Genomic DNA, 16,035 nt, shown 5'->3' with positions numbered 1-16,035 from the left:
GCCCACCTAATGAAGCTACTTAGTTCTTGCAGCTGGGTACATATTACAGACGAGAGTGCTAATCTGTCAGTCTCGTGGCAGACAGTTCGAGTTCCAACGTTGACACCACAATATTTCCTCCATTCTCTTTGACACATGAAGAGTTCCCACTGTCCAGCACTTATCAATGACCATTACCTAATGTAAAGCCTAGCTCCAATGTCTAGTCAAATTCATTTTTACGGTTCGGAAACTATTCTAGTTGAAAACGGCAAAAAACCCGTATAGTTTTGTATTCATAGTTTTATAGCCATGCTAGTTGTAAACGGTTTCAAGCCCGTAAAGTTAAAAAATATTCTTTACCGTAATCTTTACAGCTAACTAGATAAGACAGTCTGCTTCCGGTTACTTAATCGTAATCTTGGAATGAAAATTCTAACAGCGTTGAATAAACTTTTTCCATGATCACTCGATAAACGTTTAAACGAGAATTGCTATCTAAGGAAAAAAAGCAATTTATCTAGGAGCTGAGTATTGAAAAATTATACGAATCGGCATGCATGCCAAAATATCGAAAAGCCTCAAAAGTGATAATGTTTTAAGCTGATACACTTAGAGTTTAGAAAAGTAATAAGAAACCGAAATATATTAATTCCAGAAAATTCGATTAGGATTGATTTCATTTCGGTTACAAAGTTCCTAATCAGCTATTTAAAATGTAAATTTATTATTTTTCATACAATAAGTTAATGGTATTTATTAAGGTGTTCAGCTTTAAAGATAAGTTTAAATTCTTATTTATAACCATCTTTGACGAAAATCTCAAAACTAATACATTCTTAACCAAATATTGATTGAGACACTGTAAAGTAATAACGATACAAAATAAATAAACTCTAACAAAATCTATTCGCTTCGTTCCGAAGTTCCTTTGATTTTTTATTGAACATCTGGTTTGAAAGTGAGAATTCGATATCAGAATAATCATTCAAGAGAAATTATTTGTCGTCGAATCATTTTTGAAGGAAAATAACCGAAATTGAATAGTAAGTTCAATCATAGAATGAATATATTTTCTCATCAAAAAATCTCCAATATAATTTAATTTGCTGAAGATTTTTCTTTAACTTAATAGTTCAGAATTCGGAAAAACTTAAACTATAAATATTAACACACTAAATCTCAATAAATTAAGTTTTAATAAATTAAGTTTTAATAAATTAAAGAATGATATTGTACTTTCTTAATAATTAGTAATTTTCATACAATGTTTTAATCATGTAAATGGGTCAAGAATCATTGGATATTAATCAGTATGCAAGAAATATACTGATTTATAAATATTTAATAATGTATATTCCATCTCCTCATACACAGAGAAAAGGAAATCATGATAAAATTACCGCGCTATATGGTAATAACATTTTTGGTAGAAGAAAACATAGTTTTTGTTAACAAAACCATAATACATGGTATTTAAACTATTCATTTGATAATTTTTCCGTTAATATGGTAACGATGTACCGAACATTTCAAAATTATAAATTTAACAGAAAAGAAGGTTTTAATGTCATGCTTCACCGTAATATGCCAAAACTACGAAATTTTACCACTTTTAGAGAATTTTAATACACGTTTTATAGCCATATATTATTGCTAATTTTAGAAAACTAGTAACCAAAGCGCTTCGGTAAAAATTACCAAGATTATTGGTGTTTCCATAGAGAAAGAAATATTGTAACTTGGCCATACTCTGGTACTTTTGACGATACTTTTGTCTTAGTGTTGTTATAAACCTTAATATTGACAAAATGTTTTAAAAATTGAAATTATTTTTTAAACTGCAATATAAAGTACTTTTCTTGAAAAAAAATACTATAAAGAGTTAAAGTATAGTTTAAAAAAATCTGGTAAAATTGCCGTTCGGTATAGTAATAAGATTTTTGAAAGAAAAAAAATATAACTCTGGTTAATAAAATCATAATTATGACAAATAAAATCAAAGTATGCGGTATTTACAGCACTCATTGGGTAAGTTTGACATGCATATAGTAACAGTTTAATGGAAATTCTGGCTTTCAAAATTAGAGTTCTTATTACTACACTTTTAGTAAAAATTACAAAACTGAAAAGTAAATTATCTCGAATGAATGGCTTTTATGCTATGTTTTAAGGTATTATGATAAAATTAACAAATTTTGCCCCATTTCACAGTGGGCCAGCATCCAAGGTTTCGTGGCCAAAATTAGTATTTCGATAAAATTTGTTTCAAAATTTGGGGTTTTTTATGTGCAGGCAAATTGAAACTATAGTTGAAATTTTGAAATACACTGAAAATATGCAAAAAACAAAATGGCGGCTGAAATATGGCGAGCAAAAATAAAAATAATAATATAGTACGTTTAAATACATAAATATGGCAATGAAAATATAATAATTTTCGTAATTTTATATTAAAAATGAAAAGCAAATTATATTTCCGAAGTAATATTACAAAATAACGCGAATTAATTACAAAATAATGCGAAAAACAAAAATTATGTTTTTTTTTTCGGTATATTTTGTTCACCTTTGCAATACGGGTAAAATGGGGCAGGTTTTTTTGAAAGAAGAAACATCAAAGAAGGCAACAAAAAAAAGTTTAGCTAATTACCTCGTGGAACCTTTTGGAACTAAGTTTCGAAAGTCATTCAAACATAATATCATCAAGTCATAAACATAACAATAATAAGATATAAACTATAAGTTTGTCAAGAGTATTAACTTATCCAACAAATTGAAAAATTGTACTATAATTTCAGACTAATTTCTCTTATAAAAATGTAACAGTAAGGTGAAATTCCTATATATATTTCTGAAATAAAAATTTAAAACTTTTTTTTGACATATTTTTCATTACATTGTACTCTCGTCGGTCCAAAAAGTAAATTATAACGTTTGGAATGATTATGAATACTTAATTTGGGCCATTACGGCTCCTTGCAAAAACTGCAGTTTACAATAAATCTTATTTTTAAAAAAATATTCCTATTTATTTCACAGAAAATGAGATTAAAAAAGGTAAAAGATGATATTTAAGATTTAAAACAGAATTATTACAAATCTAAAGGTAATAAGAAGACAAGAGGATTAGTTTCCTGATAAATTAAAATAATATTAAATAATATTTGCATCAGAAATTAGGTTTGAACATTATAGATTTGTTAACAATGGATTAGCAAGAAGGTTACAGTAAACTAAAGCAACTTTTCTAAAAAAAAATTCTTTTTCTTACAGCTTAAACTAAACAATTTATGCAGTTGTAGCAAAACGAAAATAAATTGAAGCCAATTAAACTAGACACTTCTTTTTCAGATTTTTCAAACTAGTGTAACAAAACGACCGCATAAACTCTGCACAGCTAGATTCCTTGTTGGGAGTACATAAAAACTGCACAAAGAAGCGTTCCTGTACGATCCATAGTTTACGAGAAAAATACGAAAAACAAAGTATGACGTCACTGCCGGTGCAAGAAAAAACACTTTATTGAACATATCAACAGCAGTATACTATGCACAATTTGAAGCAGATGTAACATTTTAACATTTTAAACATTATCGTCTGGAAAGATATGCAAATTCTGTTGTTGTTATGACCAATAAAGTGTTTTTTTTTTCTTGCACCGGCAGTGATGTCATACTTCGTTTTTCGCATTTTTATCTTAAACTATGGATCGTACAGGAACGCTTCTTAGGGCAGTTCTTATGTACTCCCAACAAGGAATGTAGCTGTGCAGAGTTTATGCGGTCGTTTTGGGACACCCTGTATATAAAAATTAACCATTCTAAGAAATCAAAGTCTTTTTAAATTTTATTCAAATCGAAAGTAAAACCTTGTGAAACAGTTCATACCCAAACTATTTTTCACCATGACATGCAAAAGCTAATCTCAAAAATGTCATGTCAAGTACATAACTTTATAGAAATAACAGGATTTACATAACACAATTCTCCACTCTCAGCAAAAAAACACCTCCTTTCGATATTTCTTGCCATTTTATGAATTCTAAATCAATATCAATTATCCTTTTTTCGCTAATTAACTTTATAAGCAGAATAATATTTAGTTTGAAGACTCTTCATGTTTAAATATTGCTAAACCGATCAGTTTTGCGCAAACTATTTTTCTTAATTCAAACCAAATAAATATGAATTATCAGCAAAAGAGTACGATATAATTTGCAAATTTATTCTAATCGAATGTGAAAACTCCTCCGAAACACTTTTTTTATGCGTTTCATTTTGAGAAAATTTAAACGGAATATATAATTTAATCACTTTTAAAGAAGTCAGTTAATTCCAATGTAAAGTAGTACAGTTTTAAAGCTTCATTAAGTAAATAGCTGATTCCGTATTCTTGAATCATTTTTCTCTCAGAATAATTCTCATTTTCGCTCCTCGTTACTTAAATATCTCATTGCGTAAGCTCAAAATTAAAGATATTTCGGCGGATAAAATTGCCATGAGTCATGTTTGTTGAGTAATTTAAACCAAATCATCCATATGCAAATAGTGATTTTTAAAAATTATTTCAAAAATATGTTTCAGATAACATTTTTATTGCTAATTAAATTCATATGCAAAAGAAAGTTTTAAAAATAATGCTTGAAACAGTCGTCAAAGTGTTTATAGATGAAAAGCTTAATTTTTAAAAAAAAATTGCTTAGAATAGAATACATTTATTGTTTAAAGCCTAAATTTATAATAATCTAAATAAACTAGAACAAAGGTGTGTTTTAAATCCTGGAACTTTTTAACATATTTTAAAAACAAATCCTTTGTTTATGATAATTTACATTACTATTTTAAAGTATTCAATAAATACAAAAACCGATTAAGGATAACTAACAAATAACAAATATGAATGTGACAAAAAATATAAGTTGAAATTTGGAATTAAAAATATATAATTGGCATTCAAATTTTACTTTAATTATCTTCAGATAAATATTAGTTATAAAATGCCTAATATATTTGTTAAACATTTTAAAACTATTTAAAAAAAGTTACCCAAGCAAGTAGTTTGTTGTTTCTATATCCATTTTCAAGAAGTATATAATAGTATGCTTTTTGTTTCTTATGAATAAAGCACAAATAAGGACAAAAAAATAATACTTATAGCTTTGATTCATCTTATTCAGTGTTGAAAAACAATATAACAGGAGGAAATAACGAAACAAACATGTTACAATAAACAAAAGAATGATTTAACAATAGGCAAAGAGAAAACAAAAAATATTGAGGAGCAAGAGATTTGGTTAAAGCTTTTTCTTCGTCTCCTATTGGGTAAACGAATTTTGTTTCACTTATTACAAAGTTTTTGTCTCGTAACTATCTCTTGTGTTTAGACACGGCAGATTGTTGTTGTTGATGTTACTTTACGTCACACTAGAGCTGCACAATGGGCTATTGGCGACGGTCTGGGAAACATCCCGGAGGATGATCCGAAGACATGCCATCACAATTTTGATCCTCTGCGGAAGGGATGGTACCCCCGCTTCGGTAGCCCGACGACCTGCGCGCGAAGTCGAGCACTTTACGGTAGCACAGTTTAACGAGGACCAATACCGCACACCCTCGGTCCCTACGCAGACTGATCCAAGTGGTCACCCACCCGCACACTGACCGTAGCCAGTGATGCTTGACTTCGGTGATCTGCTGGGAACCGTGTCTTAACGATCAGTCCACTGCGGGACTTAGACACTGAAGAAGATTCTTGTTTATAGAATAGAAACTATTGTAAGCACATTGCTGGCATCAGCTCGTCAGTAAGTCAATGTGGTTTCGTTAACTTTGAGCCAGACGGCGTTTAATTCCTTTCGAACGAAGTGGACAATTTGAATTTTGCCGAGCCTCTAAATTCAATTTAATAATTATAAATATTGCAGCATTAAAATTACTGTAAATAATACACATTGAATTCAAAAAGAGTCAATGGCTGCTGGTTTATCATTAAGATATATTAAATTGCATTTGCTTAAAAAAGATTTAAGTGCAAACATCCATTTTTGTGTCTTTACTTGCGGGTTATTCAACTTATATATTTGCCTGAAGAGAAAAAATGTAAATGAAAAGTCGGGAACAGTATTGTCTGAGGAATGAATTTACTACAGCATTACCAAACCTACTCGAAACTAGGCACAAAGCATGCAGTGTTTTGAATTAAAAAATATATATATATATATACATTTTGTATTTTTCTATTAAAAATAAAATTGCTGTACTGCTAGACATTTAACCATTTTTTACAATTTTACAATAAAGTGTATCTTGGAAATATCAAATAAATATGGTTTTGCTTCTCTATTCGACCCAATGTGCCGATAAGTGTATTTATCTAGATTAAATTTTATTTTATGGTTATTCTGTAAATTTTGAGAAATTTAAGTGTAACATTTAGATAGATTCTTTTATTGCCACTTTACATTCTAATTTTGTCATTTTTTGCATAAATATAAAATTCGCGTTCTTCGACGTGACAAAATGAAACCTAAGGGCCATTTCGAGGAAGAAGTGAATATTTTTCAACTTGTCTAAATATTTCTTTCGTGGATGAAAATATGACTGCAAGGGAAACTTTTATAAACTTAAAATTTTGAATGCCTATAAATAAGTTCTTATGGCACATCTTATTATACTGAATGTTATATTAAATTTAACATAATTGTGACATACAATAAATGATTTGCATTTAAATTAATTGAGTTAAGAAAAATTTATAATAAATTTTTGCGTGGGAATCTGAATTATTAAAAAAAAACATAACTTTTTGAAGAAAAAAATTAAGCCGTTCATATTTTAAAAATTGCAAATAAGCCCATCGCTCTAAAAAAAATTACATTTTGATTTATTAAATTAACATAATTGTGGCAGACAATAAATGATTTAAATTAAAATTAATTGAGTTAAGAAAAATTCATAATAAATTTTTGCTTGGGAATCTGAATTATTAAGAAAAGAAAACAACATAGCATTTTGAAGAAAAAAAACTATGTCGTTCATATTTCAAAAATTACAAGTAAATCCATCGTTCCAGAAAAAAATTAATTTTGATGAATATATTTTTGTAATCTTTTTTTTAAATGATTGTAGAAATAATACTGCAGAGCTTCCAAGATTAATTTGAGCGTGATTAGTTTTATATTCCAAAAATTCTTTAAGCATTTGTTAATTACTAATTTCCAATGTGTGGATTATTCCAGCATAAAAAACACATGAGATTCTTATGTTTTAATAAATTCATTATTTAATAGCAGCCACCCAAGTTGCCAAGCAGTCAGCGTGACAACTGCGAAGCCAATGGTTGCGAGTTCGAATCCTCTGTATGTCGCCCTTGTTGTGTGAATGGATCTGCACTGTGAATGGATCTGCAATAGTGTTGCGTGTATAATGTTTCTTGCTTCCTTGACTTTGGTTCAGAGTTACACAAGAATAATGCTAAGTTAGCAACACTTCCGGTTCCTTCCGGGGCGAAAAACGAGAAACTAAGTTTATGCCACTTAAAGGAAATATTTTATTGCACAAACAACACACTATTTGTAAACGGGTGCTCTTAATGATATTCATTTTCCAAGAAATTCATGTAGTTTTAACTAAATTAAAATGCTTTTAGTTACTAATCCTTAATGATATTGAAATACGATTCCATTACGAAAATCATGTGAAACTCATATAGCTTGTTCGATTTACTATTTTATTCCACATCAGATGGAACATTTGTGAACGCATGTTATCAAAGTTATCTATGTTTACAATGGATTTTTTGCACAAAAATATAATTTTAATTAAAATACTATGTGGTATTTTTTTTTTGAATTTTTGAGCAACCTTTCTGCCTTGCATTTTTAAAGTTTCTACGCGTCGCTGCTACTAAAAAATGGTGAAGTACTGTTAAAATAAAATTTAATTAAACTGATGTATTATTTTTAAGAAAATAATTCATGCAGCATGACAATATCCGAGAAAGTTCCTTTTCAAATGTAAGATTAAATTTTCATATGCGAAATATATTACATTCTTAAAATTTACGCATTTATAACGTAATGGAGGTCTCATATGTTAACACATGGTAAGAATGTGTTAGTAAAATTTTAGTGGCGGTTTTAGAAAAATTCGAATTTTTTATTATTGTTTCCCAAAACTCCTTCACATATCAAGAGATTTAAAACTGAACAGTGTGTATTTTAATTAGCTATTTTTTATGACATTTTAAATTTGTTAAGTAAAGCAAATTATTAAAACTTCAAACTTACAAAACATTTATCATATTTATGAATTAAGAAAGAAAAAAGGGTAATTCATTAGACAGAAGCCAATCGAACTGGATTTTTTTAAATGTAAATTGGAATTAAAAGGTATCCCATTAAGAAATTTTCCATTGTTTGTTAAAAAAATAAAGTAAAATAAAAATTCATTTTGTTGAACCTTCATTTTGCTGTTTGAACCGTGTATAATGTTAATGTTAACGCAGAGTAATTATTTGTTTAAGTCAACAGCTTTCTTATTAAGTCAATAGCTTTTTTTCTGTTACCAATTGAAATAGCAATTTTTCTCAAGAATAATGTGGTCAAAATATATTTGAAACAATTTTTTCACCGGAAATTTAAATTTATTTAGTGTAATTTACGATTCCTACACTATTTAATAAATCTTTTAAATTTGTTTTTAAGCACAATATCTTAAAAGTTTTTAAATAATTACAATAACGACTCTGTATATACAGGTGGAAAATTTTCTTTTCACTATGAAATATAAGCAATTTCAGAATTTGTTAAAACAAATTAGGCATTAAGTTTAAATATTATAAGCTTTTGAGCAAAATTGATTTTTTTGTAACAAATGATTGCTGATTTTAAAAGTAATTTGGCGAATTTCTAACGGAAACCATCAAAATGTGAAGTAATTTATCTAAAACATTACAACATTTAACAGCCAGCATATTGTACATTACTTTACTCAAAATTTGAAAATAGTTAACATATACCATTATTTTTTATCAATATTTATACAAAACATTATAAGACAGGTTTTTGCAATTTAAGATAAATAAAAAAAAATCTATAGTATTTTTTTTAAGTTAACGAAATTATTTTTTGCATATTTTAGATAACTATTTTCACTTAAACATTTTTTTTACACAAAAAGTTTGAGGAACACTATCGCCATCTATTGAGACTGCGTGTATCTAACACAGTAGAATCACTTTCCACATATATTTGTATATTTTATGTTTTATAAAAAATTTATTCTTTAAAAATTACTCAATATTCGTTCCAAAAGTTACAGTTTCATGCAATCGAATAATAAAGAATAGTAATAAATGAAATAAAACAAAGGTGGGAGTTTAAAGACAAATTCAACTGGTAAAATAGCATATATTTAAATTTTTCTATGTATGCTTCATTAATTCAGTCTAAGATTGTTAAATGAGAAAAGAGCAAAGCTGTGTATTTTGAAAAAAAAATGAAGGATTAGAGATAAATATTTTAAACACATTATAATTTCTTGAATCCTTTTTTTTATAGGAAAAGTAGCGATTGCGATAAAAGCATTTTTAGAGACTTACATGTAATTTAAACGCCGAGAAAAATTTTAAAATATTGTTTCAATTTAAGTGGATAGTTTGCAGAAAAGCTAAATATATGTCAAATCTATGACGTTCAATAATGAAAACGATACTTTTTGATGAGATTTGCTTAAAATGAAAACGTTAATTATATTACTTATAGCTTTTAGTTTTCTAAAGTATTTAATATTTATAATATAAAAATTAACCCAGAAAAAATAATGTTTAAAAAATTTTAAATTAAATACAGTAATTTCTGTTATCTAAATTGATGAATGTAAAATGTAATTCTAAGCGAAATAATTATAAGCTTGAAAACGATTTAAATATGCATAAATAAATTCTACGAGATTTAAAAATAATATCATTAAAATGAAGACGATAATGAATTTAATACTCAGTTTAATAATATATTTCACGTTGGACAGACAAATCAATTACTATTTTATAAAAATGTTATTTTAAGTTTTAATGTTACGAATTACAGTTAAATAAATTCAGAACAAGGATTTCTTCCACAAAATGCAATCGTACCATGTTTATCAAGGAGATAAAAATTTTATTTAAAAAAAGGTAAGCTTCGTTATAGAATTGTAAGATTTTTGTATATTATGGAATTAAATGCTCTGTACTACTCGTACATTATAAAATATATTTCTTTCAGACATATTGCAAACACTGTTCGTTTTTCTTCAAATACTTGCTCGTAAATTAATTTAAAGTACATTTAATAGACATATTTAATTGCTATTTTACTAAATTACGTAAACTCAATTTTAAAAAAATGAAAACTTTTTATGCGAAATCAACAGATTTGAGATTATAATTAAAGAGTTAATTATTCTTCTAAGTTTAAATCAAAAATTGTTCTTCTAAGTTTAAATTAAGGTAATTTTTATTTCCTTTAAAAAGATTGTGCTATCCTTCCTCATTTATATGGTTATACTTGAGAGGTTTTTCTTAGATAATAATATAAATATCTTTACTATTTTTCATGTTGATTTTTTATGTGCTGTATTAACGCATTGACAGAAAAACATCTTGTTTTCTCTTTACTAAGAAATGGACGATAATTTAATAACTATGCTTATTTATATATTTATAAAATTCAATTGAGGATAGTTTTAGTTTACGCAAACAAAAATACTTCATTAATATTATAATCCAGAAAAACGCGTAATTTGTATTTATCTGGTTATAACAATGCCAGTTAAACAGACGCAAATTTTAATGTGCATATTTTTAATGAAATTAAATGTTTATTGAAAATAATTTCATTAATTTAACACTTGCTTAAATATAATAATACTTGGTTAAGTTTAATTAGTTAATAAAAGTTAATTCCTATATTAAATTAAACCATTCTCAAGAAAAAATTATTAATTTAGAAAAAATTAACAGTACTCAAAATGAGTAAATTATATATATTTTTTTTGAGAAAACTAGTAAGGAAACACATAAATAATTAAGACCGCATATTACCTAATGAAATTTTACATAAAATAAAACAGTTCGATTCAAAATATCTTATATTATAAGGAAATATAAATGAATACTTTCATTTTATAATTTTTATAATGCCAGCTGTAGTATCAATTTTTTTTAAATCACTTAATATATTTTCAAAAATGGAATTGTGATAATAAAAATAGGAAGCAATTAAAGTTATTCAAAAAGAAAATTAGATTATTTTAATTCACTCGTGAACTTCTCTTTTTTTAAATTAAATGTAAAAATTTAAATAGTATGACTCCGATAACACTACATAGGCTACTATTAATTAGATTAACAATTTATATTTTGAAATTTGATAATTCAGAAAAAAAAATCCACTTACCCAGTCTATACAGCTTATTTATACTGAGAGAGTTTATCACAAATGAAAGAAAAAAATGAATAAGTCCACTATTTAAAGAAACTTGCGCCAAGAATGATAAACCATTAAGGAAGTGTGATCGAGGCTAAACTCCGACGAGAAATAAATTCAGAAGGAGAGGAACGGGAAAATCTCTCGAAAGAAAGATTGAACAGACGGAGAACTCGACACAGCTCTCGAGAGTTGGTACGATTGGCGCGCACCCTCGCGGCTAAACTTTGAACTTATAAGCACACTTTGCAGAGATCATTATGAAGATAATAGCAAAATATGGAAATGGCTATGTAAAGATGAAAATATTCGTCGCGGTTGGTTTAGAACAAATAATTGTCTCCAACACGCACTGGGTTACAAACTCATTCTTAAAAATGCTAGAAAATGCTCGTTTATCTTCACTTATTATTCTACAGGAATTAACGTGTGTAGTTAAGGTTTTCAAAATCTCTTCTAATTAGCTTTGGGAATTTGAATTTTGTTTTGTCTGGAAAAGCAGAAAAAGATTATGTACTGGAATTACAAATTACATACAATGCAAATGTATTTGAGAGTAATGAGGATATTTGATATTTACAATTTTAACATTATCGTATAAGTACAATATATATATATATATATATATATATATATATAACAAAAATTAGCATTAATGTTAATAACGTTCAAATTCAAAATGTAATTTTGCATCTCACTCAGTAGCTAACTCCAGCAATTTGAGACAAAGCAATCTATACCTACTAAGTGTAAAATAATGCTTTCCTCACTTAAAAGTAAAAAAAATTGCAACCAAGCGAGAGTAGTTTTTCCCCCAGCTAAACCAGGAGGTATTCAGGAAAAAAAAACATTATTTTAAGTATTTTACGTGCTATCTTTAGTCGATAAAAAGTAGCTGATCTTTCACAAAAGCGAATGTATATTTTAGAATTAATATAATATAATTGCTATGAGACAGCACGTGTGATTTTGTTTTAATTCTAAAGTGATACATTAATTCATTGGCTGTTAATAAGGAAATCGTGCTGAAATTAAAAGCTTTTAAGAATAAAAAGAAAAGAATTGAGCTGTCATACATTTGGCCCATATTCTTATGTAGCATTAGTTTTGTTTTATTATTAAGATAGCTATCAGTTCTATCAATTTAAATCAGTCCCGCAACAACCATTTTGTCAGTCAAGATTGTCATGAAGAATTAAGGATTCACAATCTTGCGAACAATGGTATTATGTTAGCAGCGTGGTCAAAATTGTTTTATAGTTTTTCAACTAGGTGGGCTCCAACCACCACTGGGGATCTAACCACAATCCCCCATAATGGCAGCTTATATCTTGACTATGGCTCATATTTGATTTACTAATAAATAATTAGGGTACTTAGTGTTTTACATGAGGCCATAGTGAACATTAACAAAGCAAAAATGAATTAAACTTTTTCTAGTGATATTTTAAGATGGTTCAGTTTATTAATTTAATTATAGGAAATACATCATTGTAAAACCATTCATTCTTAGAGATTAGCTAAAAATGAGCGATCGTTTATTCTGATTTATAAATTATTTGAAGAACGTATATCACCCAATCTTTGCGTATTAACTTTGTATTACCTTTATCACGTATTACCTTTGCAACACAAATTCTTTTCATCAATAAATCCTGCTATTGTATGAGATTATGCCAAGTTTAGAATGATCTTGAATGCCTTGAACTACTAAGACTCAAAATTAAAATCCCTGCATCTATTTTGTACATAATTATTCTTAATTTTAATTAAAATACACTTTTGATTAAAAATATCTCTATCTATTTTACTTAAAAACATTTGACAATCCCAAATTCAGTTATTTATCTATATTTATCTGTCCAAATTCAGTTTTCTATAAAATGTTTTCTTTGGTCTTAGTTTTTTCATTTGATAATTTATGTACAAAAGTTAAAAGGAAAATTCTCACTATCTTAAGTTAATGGTAATAAGTTTTTAAGTTAATGGTAATAAGTTTTTAAGTTAATGTTATTTAGTTTTTAACTAGAAACGGTATTTTTTAATTTTTGCATTTCATTGCAAAAAAAAAAAAAAAAAAAAAAACTTGAGCTAAAAACTTCGTTATTAGCTCAAACAGCTGAAAACCACCCTCGACACCCTACCCTAAACATCAAACAGCTGAAAACCACCCTGAATTACCACCCTCGACATACTCGGTTTTATCCTTGGCTTGACTTTTACTGAAGAAAATTCAGGTTTTCCATCTATAAATTCTATACGATGATCTATACATATCATTACTTCTCAAAAATGCTGTTTCTGTTATATAAATTGTGATTTATGCTGGCTATTGCTAAATATATGAGTTTTAGGCTTTTGCTGTATTTTTGCTGAATTTAATGACTTTTGTAATCTTTAAAGTTCACGTTTCCTTTCTACAGTTCATATGAGTGAATGTATTATTAATTGTCTGATCAACTATCGTCATAGATTTGAAAAATAAATACAATTGTATAATTGTATAATTCTGTTAAACATATAAATAAACATAAGATGTAACCAACATTTTTCCTACCACTTTGCCGTTATATTACAATATACAACAGATTAAACAATTACAATAAGATTACAACATTTTTTTTGTTATTAAGATACAAAATATTGTGATCACAATAATTTTTTCAATTGTATTCATTAAAACTACACCTATGATGGCGTTATAAACACATAATATCACAAAATCCTTTTTGAAAAATAACTCAAGTACTCAAATAACTCAAATAACTATTTCCTTTAAGTTTTACACTCAGAAAAGTTGGTCCAAATAACGAAAATACGGTACAATTTGCCGTGTTTCTGGCTCTATGGAAACTTCAAAAATCACGGTACATTTTACCAATGCGTATTGGTAAGCCTTTTTGGTAAAATTAAAAATAAAATAAAGTTTTATTGCCATACAATTTGGTATTAAATGAGGTAAAATTCTGTAGTTTTATTATAACTCATGGCATGATATAATTTTTTTAATTCACTTCTCAGTGTTTTGCTAACTGAAGGCGTGGCAATAAAAACCATAAGCGGCAATATTGGCAAATTAATGGTTTAAATACCGTATATTTTGGTTTTATTAACAAAAGTACGGTTTATTACCGAAGCAAATTATAGGTTCTTTTTTACCTGGAATGTACAGTAATTATACCCGATTTTTTTTTCTCCGTGTAACCTTTGATTCACTATCACAATTCTCTTTATATCAATAAATTGCAATTTGCAATAGCCTTCTTATTCATTCTTTTTGTAAAATAAATGTTATTCAAAATAAACGTTGTACCAACAATGATCGGGAAAAAAAGTAAGTCTAAATTTCAACATCTCATTATTTTTATGGGATAGGCTTCCTTGAATAGTTAAGTAAAGTGCATGCAATTTTAAGGTATACTTAGCATTTTAATGACTGTTTTTAAGAACATTAATACTCTTATAAGGCTTATAAAAGCACGCAGTAAATGTTTCAGTCAATATACATCATTCAATAATACTTTAGAAATACAAAGAATTGATCATTTCTTTCAACAATAAGTGCCGTTTCCAGTTTTTCAAAATGAAAACTAGACACGCAGCCCATCTCGTTAAGTTAAAAAGGTAAATAAGATTCAAGTAGTCCTTGATAAAATAAAAGAACGGGAACTTTAAACAAAAATATAATTATTTTAGAGAATATCGAATCTACACAATTTAAATTATTTTTAAATCTTAAGTTGTATGTATAAATTTTATAATTATTGATATTTTGCGTAACACATCTTCAACACTAGCAAATTACTTAAAATTATTTAACAAGTATGTGTAATAATTTTAAACATAAAATTTATGCCTTTATGTCAAAACTAAAACAAAGTAAAAATATTTAAAACAATTACAATATTAAAAAACTTATAAGCTGCTAATGGTTCTTCAGTTTTGGAGAAAAACGCAGAAGGTGACTTGAACACGAGACATTAAAAATTTCAAAGTTATTGAGACCGTATCTTTTTAGATTTGATCACCTAAATCTGATGGTATTAAGCCCATAGTGATGAAAATAAGGTATGTTTGTCAAAAAAAACTGTTTTTGTATAGTTTTGTAGCTTAGAAATCTACTTTTTCCAATTAATTAGAACATTTAAGCTTTATTTCTTTATCTAACATGATTTATTATCCAATTCTTAGACTTCTGTTTTGATTTTTTTTTATTCCTTTAATTGACATTACGTGTATAACTTTCTGATAAGTTTCTATTTTTCACTCTTTATCTTTTTATATGGGCTTACAGTAGTTAAAAAAGTGGCCAAGTACACATACTATTCAATATCACAATATCATTGTTGAATACAGTCATATATATATATATATATATATATCTATATATATATATATATATATATATATATATATATATATATATATATATATATATATATATATATATATATATATATATATATTATATATATATATATATATATATATTCCTCCCTCTACGTTAGTTGTTCTCAAACAATATTTAAAAAAACGTGTTTTTATTTTATTGTCGAATTACGGCAAAAAGTAGGGGACATCATCCG

The 16,035-nt window shown here is 27.1% G+C and overlaps 1 protein-coding gene across 2 annotated transcripts in view; it reads right to left on the bottom strand.

Moving 5' to 3' along the window:
• Nucleotides 1–11,642, bottom strand: part of LOC107440765 (endothelial cell-selective adhesion molecule) — a 107,946-nt gene extending 96,304 nt beyond the window's left edge. For both annotated transcript variants that reach the window (XM_043044523.3, XM_071177840.2), the window contains exon 1: nt 11,420–11,642. The gene's annotated coding sequence lies outside the window, so the exon portion shown is untranslated. The remainder of the gene's footprint in view (nt 1–11,419) is intronic.
• Between the last annotated feature and the right edge of the window lie 4,393 nt (nt 11,643–16,035).

This window comes from Parasteatoda tepidariorum, chromosome 2, assembly GCF_982258835.1.
Source record: "Parasteatoda tepidariorum strain Cologne lab strain chromosome 2, Ptep-v5.0, whole genome shotgun sequence".
NCBI classification, from domain to species: Eukaryota; Metazoa; Arthropoda; class Arachnida; order Araneae; family Theridiidae; genus Parasteatoda; species Parasteatoda tepidariorum.
The sequence above is the reverse complement of the archived record's forward strand: the minus strand, read 5'-3'. Positions and strand labels throughout refer to the sequence as shown.